Source organism: Cricetulus griseus, chromosome 3, assembly GCF_003668045.3.
Source record: "Cricetulus griseus strain 17A/GY chromosome 3, alternate assembly CriGri-PICRH-1.0, whole genome shotgun sequence".
NCBI classification, from domain to species: domain Eukaryota; kingdom Metazoa; phylum Chordata; class Mammalia; order Rodentia; family Cricetidae; genus Cricetulus; species Cricetulus griseus.
Window position 1 is genome coordinate 135,493,898 of NC_048596.1, and position 15,511 is coordinate 135,509,408.

The following is a 15,511-nucleotide window of genomic DNA, read 5'->3' on the forward strand; positions in this document are numbered from 1 at the left end:
AATTTCTCAACTATTTTATGGGTATATTGGCAAAAGTGGTAATGCTTTACATATTATAATGTTTTATGAAAGAGCTTGTGAAGACCTTTAAGCTTCATGGATATAATAGCCATGTGACAATTGCTAGTTTGCATTGTTAGGCAGGATTTACTTCTTTTAAGGAGGACTTGAGTTTTCTTTTTGAGATATCAGATATTCATAAGATATATCAGTGAGTAGTGTACCTTAATGAAATATAGCCATGGTGGTCATTGCGTTTCAAAGTTATTATAACTAAATTAGACAATTGAATCACTGTCTTCCTTAACCAGCTTTCTGAATGCATTCCTACTCTTTAATAGCTAATCATCAGATACCAGGGTTTCATGTATTTCTTGTTCAAATTTCCCTATTCAAATCTCAGAATTGATCTGCCAGTCTAACAGGATAATGATGTCTAGGGCAAATGACAGCTTCTTTGTCACTGAACTTAAGCTGGAATTAAAGAGAGGAAGAGATTTAATGTTCACCGTGCCTGCATAGTCCTGAGTACATATACCAAATGTCTCACACATCCATGATTATTTACATGAATATACTTAAGTGTTCATTGTGGAACACCACATTTCATTTAATTAGTATGTATGTAACAATATGCAAATGACTCAAGGCAACAAATTTTTCTATGTTTCAAAATATGAGTGAAACGTGAAGTTCTCCATCATTACTTTTCTGTTCATTTTGTTGATGTTGCCTATTTTATAGAATTTGTTTATGATGTTTAAGTCAGTTTTACCATAGAGAATATACTAATGTATCTTCACTATGGATGGGACTCTTTTTTTTTTGAGACATGGTTCCTCTGTTTCACTTTGGAGCCTGTCCTGGAACTAGCTCTTGTAGACCAGGTTGGTCTTGAACTTACAGATATGCAGCTTAGTCTGACTCACAAGTGCTGGGATTAATGGCATGTGGGACCACCCCCTAGCTTGGATAGGATACTTTTAATCTTTGAATAGCTTTGAGATTTTTTGGCCTCTTAAAGTCAATAAATTATGACATATAAAAATATACATGCATACTAATGGTAATCCTAAATACATGTTTATAGCATGCAGAATTCTCACAATTATTTATCCTAATGATGTCCTTTAATTTATATCATCTTTTTCTGATATAGAGTCTGACAGTACTGTTAGCGAATTTGCATCCAAGTACTACAGCCATGCTTCCTCTCTGCATCCTGAGAAGCTGACAATGGAGGAGACCACTTCCCTGAGCTTATGGTATTGTAAAGCCAACTGTTTACTCATTTCATTTGGATTGTTGGTTACTCATGTAAGTAATGAGACTGAAATTCACATTTAGTTATATTCTGGATTTTCTGAAGTTATTACACCTAAGTACATTACTGGATTTCTGACTGCTTCATTTGACATCAGGTTATGTCTTTTCACAAAAGTAATAAAAATGTTGTTTATATGATCTGCACATGTCCTACATCCATATATAATAATGTCATACATTCTATACATTGGGGAGTTTTATTTTAATTATTAACTCATATATCAGAAAGATTATAGTATGTTTTTTATAACCTCAGAAGAGACAAACACCCATACTATCACCCTCATTACAGAGGGAAATGGCATAGAAGGGACAGTAGCAAGGATCAAGGGACACATATAACACACAATCCTACCCTACTGCGATATCCAGGGTATGCAGGACACAGTGATAACCTCCCCATTAGATGGCAGGTAGATCTCATTGACAAGCATGAATTTTATGAACTTCTACAACCATGATGAGACCCACACAGATGACCCATTTACAAAGAGTTTTCAGATACCTAATTTTCAGGTATGTGGCTTTATAGCCATCCTATTTGAGAATATGATACGAGCAGAGTCTCCAGTTTTAATCAGTATGGTGTGAGGCTATGACATTCACTAATAGGGTTTATCAGGAAACACTAAACAGCATTCCTGTTTCCAAGCCCATGAGTTGAGTTCCTAGGAGATCTGGTCAAGATTGCAAAGTTTATGCACAAAAGGATGGCTAATGTTACTTTGTGAGAGCATATTAGGTGGGCTGTATAGAAACCAATCCTGAGATTATCCAAAAAGGTGGAACAAGGCAGCATTAGTTATGATCTTTAAGTTTTAGGAAATAAACAAGGATAACATTGTATGTTGGAAAACAACACATGCATGGAGACATTGCTGGGATGGGCCTCATATTCTCAGCAACACTCCATTTTAAAATCTGATTGTCCTTTCCCCCACAGATATGAACTACAAATACAGTCCTGGATAGGAGTTGATTTTTGTGGTCCAAGATGTAATAATGCTGGCATTCATCTGGTTTGCACAATATTATTCTTTCTTGTAAATCTCATTGTAAAATCTTTCTAAAATATTTACATATATGACAATAATTTTAATGCAATCCCATTTATAATGGAGACAATTCCCTAGCTAGACATCTTATGTCACAAAGTAATACCCCAGTGGCATAAGTGTGTTGTATATTGGACAGCCATTTGGCCTATAATTTTTGGCTTATACTTATTTATCATTATGGAATAATACAGTTACATATAGTTAACTTCTGATTGCTCATTCTATTAATCAATGCTCTTATATTTGTGTTTGGGCTGATGTCTTGATATTTAATATCTTATCAAAGGCCTTGTTAGAGAAGAAGTCTCTTTCTCATTCTCAACATTCATTAGTTGCCTGTAGCAACTGAAGATTTTGAGATATCTGACATCCACACTGGCATGAAAACATGTGCTGTCAATTTGTTAACATTCTTTAGGTATCTCTATTGTTGAGATTTTTGTGGATGCATCATTCACATTATAAATAGAAGCTACTTTTTCATAGCACTCAAGTCTACATTATTGACCAGAAATACCATGAGACATTCATATGTGTCTTGGAGATATAATGAGTTTAAGTCCTGTTAAGAGCTAAGATTTGCAAAATGATGGCAACTAAGGAAGATGATACATACATCAAGTTTACTTACAACTTTTGTAGCAGTATAATTATTTGCATTTTGGCCTCAGAAAATGAATGAGAAAGGGTACTACTTGTATTTTGAGATGTCCTGCTATTCAACTATATTTTCATGAATGAAAAATATATTGGAAAATTATTTCCATTAAACTTTAATTTGACTTTAAACTATTTTACATCTCTAGCTTTAAATTGAACATTAACACCATATACGGAAGTGTATATAATGGGAGTTATGAATTAGATTTCTCCTCCAAGATTGTTCAAGTGAATTACATTTGTATGTATCTAGGTTACAAACGTAGTTCTAAGCACATTAAATAATTTCATCATTTATATGTTGACTGACCTTTTCTTGTTACCTTTTTAAAAATGTTTCAGCAAATTAGTAATTCAAATAAAATTTGGATTTACTAATTCATTCCTGCTACATTTCTTCAGCCTCAAAATTTATAGCATTTGATTGAAGCTTTTTGTAATAAAATAAGCTTTAAATGATAAATAGAGTCTATTCAGCAAATGGGCATTTCAATATCCCTATGCTTTTATAGCATATATTCCAAAATAACAGTTCTTTATATAGCTCAGTGTATGTAATTGCTGAAACTTAATAAAGTTATCAAACACTTTTCTGATAAGATGCACATTTTTGAAATCAGTTTTGTGGTCATAAATGAATATGATCATTGTTCTTGTTAACATAAACAAATATTTGTTAACTTAGAAATGTGCAAGATTCATAAGCTAAACAATATCTTTAAGTTCTATCTTCCATTAACATTGTAGCATTCTTGTTCTGCAGTCATGTTGCTGGGATGAGATTTTGGGTGATACATGTGTCTAAATTACAGCTGCAAAGCCTAAAAGTATTTTTGGCTCCACAAGCAGCAGTTTAGTGCGTCTATTTTAATTTTATGCATGCCCTAACTTGGATACATGTTTTTCCTTTCTTTCTCTCTACAAAAAGGCATATAGCAGGAATGCATGTCTATGTTTATTTTCCAAAACCTCCCATACACACCTACTTGCTCAATTTCATATTCATGGCCTCTTTATAGATTATGGTTACATGTATGTATGTGGCTGTGTACACACACACACACACACACACACACGCACGCAGGCACGCATGCCCGCAGGCACACACACACCTATATCCCTTGCTAAGTATGTATAAATTTACTTAATTTTCTGTTTTCAGGTTTCATCTTCTGGTACTGGATTTGGTGTGTCAGATAAAACTTTCTGTTTCTTTATACATTTTGGGTGAGTCGTAATATCTGCCACGTTTGTTGCTTTACTTCTCTTTTCTGACATAATTGGTGTGCCAGGAGCAGTTATGTCTCAATGTCAAGAAAAACCCTAAATCATTTAAATGCCAAGTATTCTGTAGGTCTTTGATACGTTTCAAGAATCTATCTCAAAACATCTGTGTAATACAGAAAACTTAAATAATCTAATTATAATTTTTGAATATTAGGTGACTACATAATCTGTATTTAATTATGTATATCACAAAATTGACCTTAAATTTGTATCAATAAATTAAAATCCATACCAATAAAAGTATTCATTCCTGTATCCTAATCCTCTTTTTTTCTTTTAAAGAGAGATTGACTGATCATTACCATTTATAACTAACCCCATTTCAATGATAACAAACATTTATAAACAATATTTGGGAATTTGGGCATCATTCATTCCAAACTGCTTCCTGTTGGTTGGGGGCGATATCCTCACCATAGGGATCATGATATCTTGCTGTTGTCATCTATGTCTTCATCTTCTCATCTGTTTTGGCTAGGATCAGTTGGGCCACTGCTTCAGGGCGTCTTGCTTGATCAAACCATATTAGTCTGGAAGGAATCCACAGCTTTTCTTTTTCTATGGAAACACAAGCAAAAACATTTTTCCCAAGTAGCCTGCCCTTAGACTTAAATTATGATGTCAAAGCATTTTTAAATAATAGAAGTAGTACTAATTTAGCAGCATTCATAATCAAATTTATTTTAGCAGCTGTAGCTCTTTCCTCAGCAATCAAACAATTTAAAGAACACAATATAGCATATAGTGTACAAACTCTTACTGTATTTTCCATCTTTACCGGCTATTTATTTATTCATTTCTTTTACTTCCTTTTGTTTCTTTTTTGCAGAGACAGGGTTTATCTGTGTAACCTGTGCTGCCCTTGAATTCACTCTGTACACTAGGCTGGGACTTGAAGTCACAGAGATCTGCTTGCTCTGCCTCCAGAGTGCTTGGATTACAGGCATGTGCCATCCCGCCCAGCTACTCTTTTTTTTCTTCCTCGTTTTCTCTCACAAGCTTACATATATTTTTAAACACAGTGTAAACATTTAGAGGTTTTTCTTCATCTGTTTTTATTGTAAATCTTTACCTTTTTATGGCCACCATTTTTTTCTTGTTAAACAACACCGCCAAAATTAAATCAGTGGCTTTTTTGCTGCTGATTTCCAAGATAACAGAGGTAGGTTTATAATCAGCTCTGAGAGCTGCGCTGACTGCCTTGGTCTATGCTTCCATTAAGCATGCTGCTGGCTTGAAGATGTGGTCACTGCCACTACCTGCTGCATGGGGCATGCACCCACATCAAAAGTCTCAAGCTCTATTACTGAGCAAGCTGGGCCTCTTAAAAGGGAACCCTGCAAGTTTTTTTCCTTAGGCTGAGTCAGAAAACCTCTCTTAAAGGATCTGCTCCAGTCTATGCTTGTCTCTAGCAAAACAGAGACTACCTGAGAAAATTCTGCTACCAAGAATTGGTGCTTGTTTCTGTCCTTTTCTGCTGACATCTTTTTTTTAAGCTTTTGTGAAGTTTACATGGAAGTTCATACCACTATGGCCAGGTGTCCCGTTTCTGCTGCAGCTTGACTAGTCACAGGAAGGTGGCCCAGAGCACCTGGGACTCGAGGCAGTTTCTGCCCTTTGCCACATTTTGGTCCCAAGGAACACAGAGAGACTTGTATTAGTACATATGCTGCTTGTCCAATGACTTGGAATTCTCATCTACTAGCTCAGTCTTAATTATCATAAATCTATGTATTTTATAAGACTTATGTAGGACACCTTCCACTACATCCTCATCCCAGGTTCACATGGTGGCTCAGAGCAGAGAGCAGGAGTAAGATCAAAAGGGGCGCACTTCCTTCTTGTCCTTGCTTATATATGATTCTGTCTGTATGCCACTTCCTGCCTGGATCACAGACTTCTTTTTACTATATTTCCCAGAATCCTCATTGTCTCCCAGTCCTGCCTTACTATCTCCCCATTTGTAAAACAGTATTTTATTTGTCATCCAATTAGACAAACACATACACAGATGCACTTCTTCCATCATTAAGAAAATAGAATACCAAAGAATAGATGGTTTATCCTCTGGCTATCGCCTCCATGAAGATGTGAGACTAACCCACATCAAAACTCCATGTGCATGCATATGCAGATACACACACACACACACACACACACACACACACACACACACACACACACACACCAGAGAGAGAGAGAAATATATATGTTTTAAGAGTTATTTTCCAAAACAACTCTTAAATCATTTAATTAACTTCATGACACTTTAGGACACTCCATTCTCACTGCATAAATTGGTTACTGTAGCTTGAAAGCACCAATTTTTTCCTTTAGGTAAGAAGGTCTTTTTAGGGATATATTCAGGGGCTTGCCTCATGCATATAATCATAGCACTTGGAGAATTTGACATAGACATGGTACAAAGTGTAAGTAGAAATCTGAATGGCCCGAACAAAATGGAAGCTTCTGTGTAATATTCAGATTCTAGGCAAAGGACCTTAATATATGCCCAGCTTCCATGTGCCACACATGATTTTGTCTGTTGTTAAGTGCAGCAGGATTCCTTCTAAAAAGGACATTTCATCCTGAGATTTTCTTTCAATTTTCCTGCTTCTACTGCAACAGACAGGGAGTGTGAGAGACAGATGGGACAGCAACTTTGATGGAAATCTCCCTAGTTACTGCAGAATATGGATTTCTATCACTAGGCTTAGGATCTCTTTCTTGATTGGCCTAAATCTATTCTGTATATAATTATACACAGCCAATCAGAGGCACCCAAAACTCATAAAAGTCCCCCCGCAAATGGCCTTTGCCAGAAAGTTCTGCTCTCAGCTCGTTCCAGTCTTTAACCAAGTCCTGGATATATGCTTCTCCATAGTGCTGTCTAACATTTTCGTTAAAATCAATCTTGTAAGTTTTACCTTGAATTCAGACATTTTTCTTCACATAATTATCTGATACCAGGCCTGCATGTTTGATTTCACTATTTCCTGTTTCCTTAGGTAATTTTCTTTTCTCCAGCTCATGTGCCAGTGTAGTAGTTATGTGGAAACACACTATGGTCACCCATCCAGCAGAGGAACTTTATTTCCTTTTCAATAAAATCTACGCAGTAGAGGGTAGTGATTTCATCAATGCTTCATAGATTAATTTTAAGCCAAATGATCTTTGTATAAATTAAAATTATACCTATATTTTGGTGTATGAACTGCTTTAGTTTATTCAAGCATTACAATATAATTCCATCAGTTTATCATATCCTTTCTTCCTTCCAAATCCTCTTATTTAACCCTCATTTTTTTTACTATTTTATTTATGGTCTCTTTTTCAATGTTTATTCTTACATGCATACCTCCTGACTAACTGTTATTGTTATGTATACACACACAACTATACAGGTATACTTTTATATAAACATGACATTTTAATCCATTTGCTGTACCAATTTCTCAACTATTTTATGGGTATATTGCCAAAAGTGGTAATGCTTTACATATTATAATGTTTTATGAAAGAGCTTGTGAAGACCTTTAAGCTTCACAGATATAATAGCCATGTGACAATTGCTGGTTTGCATTGTTAGGCAGGATTTACTTCTTTTAAGGAGGACTTGAGTTTTCTTTGTGAGATATCAGATATTCATAAGATATATCAGTGAGTAGTGTACCTTAATGAAATATAGCCATGATGGTCATTGTGTTTCAAAGTTATTATAACTAAATTAGACAATTGAATCACTGTCTTCCTTAACCAGCTTTCTGAATGCATTCTTACTCTTTAATAGCTAATCATCAGATACCAGGATTTCATGTATTTCTTGTTCAAATTTCCCTATTCAAATCTCAGAATTGATCTGCCAGTCTAACAGGATAATGATGTCTAGGGCAAATGACAGCCTCTTTGTCACTGAACTTAAGCTGGAATTAAAGAGAGGAAGAGATTTAATGTTCACCGTGCCTGCATAGTCCTGAGTACATATACCAAATGCCTCACACATCCATGATTATTTACATGAATATACTTAAGTGTTCATTGTGGAACACCACATTTCATTTAATTAGTATGTATGTAACAATATGCAAATGACTCAAGGCAACAAATTTTTCTATGTTTCAAAATATGAGTGAAACGTGAAGTTCTCCATCATTACTTTTCTGTTCATTTTGTTCATGTTGCCTATTTTATAGAAGTTGTTTATGATGTTTAAGTCAGTTTTACCATAGAGAATATACTAATGTATCTTCACTATGGATGGGACTCTTTTTTTTGAGACATGGTTCCTCTGTTTCACTTTGGAGCCTGTCCTGCAACTAGCTCTTGTAGACCAGGTTGGTCTTGAACTCACAGATATGCAGCTTAGTCTGACTCACAAGTGCTGGGATTAATGGCATGTGGGACCACCCCCTAGCTTGGATAGGGTACTTTTAATCTTTGAATAGCTTTGAGATTTTTTGGCCTCTTAAAGTCAATAAATTATGACATATAAAAATATACATGCATACTAATGGTAATCCTAAATACATGTTTATAGCATGCAGAATTCTCACAATTATTTATCCTAATGATGTCCTTTAATTTATATCATCTTTTTCTGATATAGATTCTGACAGTGCTGTTAGTGGAATTTGCATCCAAGTACTACAGCCATGCTTCCTCTCTGCATCCTGAGAAGCTGACAATGGAGCAGACCACTTCCCAGAGCTTATGGTATTGTAAAGCCAACTGTTTACTCATTTCATTTGGATTGTTGGTTACTCATGTAAGTGATGAGACTGAAATTCACATTTAGCTATATTCTGGATTTTCTGAAGTTATTACACCTAAGTACATTACTGGATTACTGACTGCTTCATTTGACATCAGGTTATGTCTTTTCACAAAAGTAATAAAAATGTTGTTTATATGATCTGCACATGTCCTACTTCCATATAAAATAATGTCATACATTCTATACATTGGAGAGTTTTATTTTAATTATTAACTCATATGTCAGAAAGATTATAGTATGTTTTTTATAACCTCAGAAGAGACAAACACCCATACTATCACCCTCATTACAGAGGGAAATGGCATAGAAGGGACAGTAGCAAGGATCAAGGGACACATATAACACACAATCCTACCCTACTGCGATATCCAGGGTATGCAGGATACAGTGATAACCTCCCCATTAGATGGCAGGTAGATCTCATTGACAAGCATGAATTTTTATGAACTTCTACAACCATGATGAGACCCACCCAGATGACCCATTTACAAAGAGTTTTCAGATACCAAATTTTCAGGTATGTGGCTTTATAGCCATCCTATTTGAGAATATGATATGAGCAGAGTCTCCAGTTTTAATCAGTATGGTGTGAGGCTATGACATTCACTAATAGGGTTTATCAGGAAACACTAAACAGCATTCCTGTTTCCAAGCCCATGAGTTGAGTTCCTAGGAGATCTGGTCAAGATTGCAAAGTTTATGCACATAAGGATGGCTCATGTTACTTTGTGAGAGCATATTAGGTGGGCTGTATAGAAACCAATCCTGAGATATCTGACATCCACACTGGCATGAAAACATGTGCTGTCGTTTTGTTAACCTTCTTTAGTTACCTGTATTTTTGAGATTTTTTGGATGCACCATTCACATTATAAATAGAACCTACTTTTTCATAGCCCTCAAATCTATATTATTGACCAGAAATACCATGAGACATTCATGTGTGTCTTGGAGCTATAATGAGTCTAATCCTGTTAAAGGCTAAGATTTGCAAAATGATGGCAACTAAGGAAGATGACACATACATCAAGTTTACTTACAACTTTTGTAGCAGTATAATTATTTGCATTTTGGCCTCAGAAAATGAATGAGAAATGGTCCTACTTGTGTTTTGAGATGTCCTGCTATTCAACTATATTTTCATGAATGAAAAATATATTGGAAAATTATTTTCCATTAATCTTTATTTTGACTTTAAACTATTTCAGGTCTGTAGCTTTAAATTGAACATTAACACCATATACAGAAGTATATATAATGGGAGTTATGAATTAGATTTCTCCTCCAAGCTTGTTCAAGCGAATTACATTTGTATGTATCTAGGTTACAAATGTAGTTCTAAGCACATTAAATAATTTCATCATTTATATGTTGACTGATCTTTTCTTGTTACCTTTTCAAAAATGTTTCAGCAAATTAGTAATTCAAATAAAATTTGGATTTACTAATTCATTTTTGCTACATTTCTTCAGCCTCAAAATTTATAGCATTTGATTGAAGCTTTTTTTGTAATAAAATAAGCTTTAAATGATAAATAGAATCTATGCAGTGAATGGGCATTTCATTATCCTTATGCTTTTACAGCATATATTCCAAAATAACAGTACTTTATATAGCTCAGTGTATGTAATTGCTGAAACTTAATAAAGTTATCAAATACTTTTCTGGTAAGATGTACATTTTTGAAATCAATTTTGTGGTCATAAATGAATATGATCATTGTTCTTGTTAACATAAACAAATATTTGTTAACTTAGAAATGTGCAAGATTCATAAGCTAAACAATATCTTTAAGTTCTATCTTCCATTAACATTGCAGCATTCATGTTCTGCAGTCATGTTGCTGGGATGAGATTTTGGATGATACATGTGTCTAAATCGTGGCTGAAAAGCCTAAAAGGCTTTGGCTCAACAAGCAGCAGTTTAGTGCGTCTATTTTAATTTTATGTATGCCCTATCTTGGATACATGGATTTTCCTTTCTTTCTGTCTACGAAAAGGCAAATAGCAGGAATGCTTGTCTATGTTTATTTTCCAAAACCTCCCATATATACCTACTTGCTCAATTTCATATTCATGGCCTCTTTATAGATTATGGTTACATGTATGTATATGGCTGTGCACACACACACACACACATACACACAAACACACACACACACACACACACACACACGCATGCACACATGCACAACACACACACCACACACACACACACACACACACACACACACACACACACACACACACACACACACACACACACATCCCTTGCTAAGTATGTATAAATTTACTTAATTTTCTGTTTTCAGGTTTCATCATCTGGTACTGGATTTGGTGTGTCAGATTAAACTTTCTGTTTCTTTATACATTTTGGGTGAGTTGTAATATCTGCCACGTTTGTTGCTTTACTTCTCTTTTCTGACATAATTGGTGTGCCTGGAGCAGTTATGTGTCAATGTCAAGAAAAACCCTAAATCATTTAAATGCCATGTATTCTGTAGGTCTTTGAAAGGTTTCAAGAACCCATCTCAAAACATCTGTGTAGTACAGAAAACTTAAATAATCTAATTATAATTTTTGACTATTATAGGTGACTACATAATCTGTATTTAATTATGTATATCACAAAATTGACCTTAAATTTGTATCAATAAATTAAAATCCATACCAATAAAAAGTATTCATTCCAGTATCCTATTCCCCTTTTTGGTTTTTAAAGAGAGATTGACTGATCATTACCATTTATAACTAACCCCCTTTCAATGATAACAAACATTTATAAACAATATTTGGGAATTTGGGCATCATTCATTCCAAACCGCTTCATGCTGGTTGGAGGCGATGTCCTCACCATAGGGATCATGATATCTTGCTGTAGTCATCTATGTCTTCATCTTCTCATCTGTTTTGGATGTAGGATCAGTTGGGCCACTGCTTCAGGGGGTCTTGCTTGATCAAACCATATTAGTCTGGAAGGAATCCACAGCTTTTCATTTCCTATGGAAACACAAGCAAAAACATTTTTCCCAAGTAGCCTGCCCTTAGACTTAAATAATGAAGTCACAGCATTTTTAAATGATATAAGTTGTATTAATTTAGCAGCATTCATAATCAAATTTATTGTAGCAGCTGTAGCTCTTTCCTCAGCAATCAAACAATTTAAAGAACACAATATAGCATATAGTGTACAAACTCTTACTGTATTTTCCATCTTTACCGGCTATTTATTTATTCATTTCTTTTACTTCCTTTTGTTTCTTTTTTGCAGAGACAGGGCTTGTCTGTGTAACCTTTGCTGCCCTTCACTCTGTACACTAGGCTGGTCTTGAAGTCACAGAGATCTGCTTGCTCTGCCTCCAGAGTGCTTGGATTACAAGCATGTGCCATCCCGCCCAGCTACTCATTTTTTCTTTCTTGTTTTCTCTCACAAGCCTACATATATTTTTAAACACAGTGTAAACATTTAGAGGTTTTTCTTCATCTGTTTTTATTGTAAATCTTTACCTTTTTATGGCCACCAGTTTTTTATTGTTAAACAACACCGCCAAAATTAAATCAGTGTCTTTTTTGCTGCTGATTTCCAAGATGGCAGAGGTAGGTTTACACTCAGCTTGAGAGCTGCACTGACTGCCTTGGTCTATGCTTCCATTAAGCATGCTGCTGGCTTGAAGATGTGGTCACTGCCACTACCTGCTGCATGGGGCTTGCACCCACATCAAAAGTCTCAAGCTCTATGACTGAGCTAGCTGGGCCTCTTAAAAGGGAACCCTGCAGGTTTTTTTGCTTAGGCTGAGTCAGAAAACCTCTCTTAAAGGATCTGCTCCAGTCTCTGCTTTTCTCTAGCAAAACAGAGACTACCTGAGAAAAATCTGCTACCATGAATTGGTGCTTGTTTCTGTCCTTTTCTGCTGACATCTTTTTTTAAGCTTTTGTGAGGTTTACATGGAAGTTCATACCACTATGGCCAGGTGTCCCATTTCTGCTGCAGCTTGACTAGTCATAGGAAGGTGGCCCAGAACACCTGGGACTCCAGGCAGTTTCTGCCCTTTGCCACATTTTGGTCCCAAGGAACACAGAGAGACTTGTATTAGGTATAAAGGCTGCTTGGCCAATGACTTGGAATTCTCATCTACTAGCTCAGTTTTAATTATCATAAATCTATGTATTTTATAAGACTTATGTAGGACACCTTCCACTGCATCCTCATCCCAGGTTCACATGGTGGCTCAGAGCAGAGAGCAGGAGTAAGATCATAAGGGGCGCACTTCCTTCTTGTGTTTGCTTATATATGATTCTGTCTGTATGCCACTTCCTGCCTGGATCACAGACTTCTTTTTACTATACTTCCCAGAATCCTCATTGTCTCCCAGTCCTGCCTTACTATCTCTTACTATTTGCAAAACAGTACTTTATTTGTCATCCAATTAGACAAACACATACACAGATGCCTTCTTCCATCATTAAGAAAATAGAATACCAAAGCATAGGTGGTTTATTCTCTGCCTATAGCCTCCATGAAGATGTGAGACTAACCCACATCAAAACTCCATGTGCATGCATATGCAGATACAAACACACACACACATACACACACACACACACACACACACACTAGAGTGAGAGAGAAATATACAAGATTCAAGAGTTATTTTCCAAACCATCTCTTAAATCATTTAATTAAGTTCATGACACTTTAGGACACTCCATTCTCACTGCATAAATTGGTTACTGTAGCTGGAAAGCACCAATTTTTCTTTAAGGTAAGAAGGTCGTTTTAGGCATATATATATATAATATAATATATATATATATATATATATGTATATATATTCAGGGGCTTGCCTCATGCATATAATCATAGTACTTGGTGAATATGACACAGACATGGTACAAAGTGTAAGCAGAAATCTGAATGGCCAGAACAAAATGGAAGCTTCTGGGTAATATTCAGATTCTAGGACAAAGGACCTTAATATATGCCCAGCTTCCATGTGCCACACATGATTTTGTCTGTTGTTAAGTGCAGCAGGATTCCTTCTAAAAAGGACATTTCATCCTGAGATTTTCTTTCAATTTTCCCGCTTCTACTGCAACAGACAGGGAGTGTGAGAGACAGATAGGACAGCAACTTTGATGGAAATCTCCCTAGTTACTGCCGAATATGGATTTCTATCACTAGGCTTAGGATCTCTTTCTTGATTGGCCTAAATCTATTCTGTATATAATTATACACAGCCAATCAGAGGCACCCAAAACTCATAAAAGTCCCCCCGCAAATGGCCTTTGCCTGAAAGTTCTGATCTCAGCTGGTTCCAGGCTCTAACCAAGTTCTAGATATATACTTCTCCATAGTGTTGTCTAACGTTTTCGTTAAAATCAATCCTGTAAGTTTTACCTTGAATTCAGACATTTTCTTCACATAATTATCTGATACCAGGCCTGCATGTTTGATTTCACTATTGCCTGTTTCCGTAGGAAATTTTCTTTTCTCCAGCATCATGTGCCAGTGTAGTAGTTATGTGGAAACACACTATGGTCACCCATCCAGCAGAGGAACTTTATTTCCTTTTCAATAAAATCTACACAGTAGAGGGTAGTGATTTTATCAATGCTTCATAGATTAATTTTAAGCCAAATGATCTTTGTATAAATTTAAAATTATACCTATATTTTGGTGTATGAACTGCTTTGTTTTATTCAAGCATTACAATATAATTCCATCATTTTATCATATCCTTTCTTCCTTCCAAATCCTCTCATTTAACCCTCATTTTTTACTATTCAATTTATGGTCTCTTTTTCAATGTTTATTCTTTCAGAGACACTTAATCTCATCCTATTTCTCTATTTTGTCTCTCTCTCTCTCTTACAGAAAAACACACACTCCTAAATATATAAATAAAAAATAAGCAATATTTGTTGATAATAGGATAATCCAATTTTACTGTATTTTTCATTTATGATAACATTTGAGAAGAAATTTTACCTCTCATATTAAGGAGAGTTAAGTGATTATTTGTAAATGATATATTTGAGTCATTTATTTATCTCATATAATTTTGTGTTTATAAGAGTGTGTAGTGATTGTCATATTGCTTCAAGTTTTGATAACAGGAAGTATGATTGTAATGTTCCTGTCTTATTGTTTTTTTCAGCATAATTTCATTGACACTAGATTTCTCATGTTTTTGTACAAATGTTATAATAATTTATTCATTAGGAAAAAGAATAAAATACATGGGGATCTATTGGCCCACTCTATGAAATGTCTACATTGCTTGTAAATACTGCATTCATAGTAATATGAATAATTTGAAACTACTTGTCTAGGAATTTGGGAACTCTCTAATTTATGTAGACATTATTAACTATATAAAATTGTTAATTTGTACATTCATATGTTT

At 35.2% G+C, this 15,511-nt stretch overlaps 1 pseudogene; it reads right to left on the reverse strand.

The window, feature by feature from the left end:
- LOC118238495 overlaps positions 1–14,607 on the reverse strand; it is a 37,592-nt pseudogene extending 22,985 nt beyond the window's left edge.
- Positions 14,608–15,511: the final 904 nt, after the last annotated feature.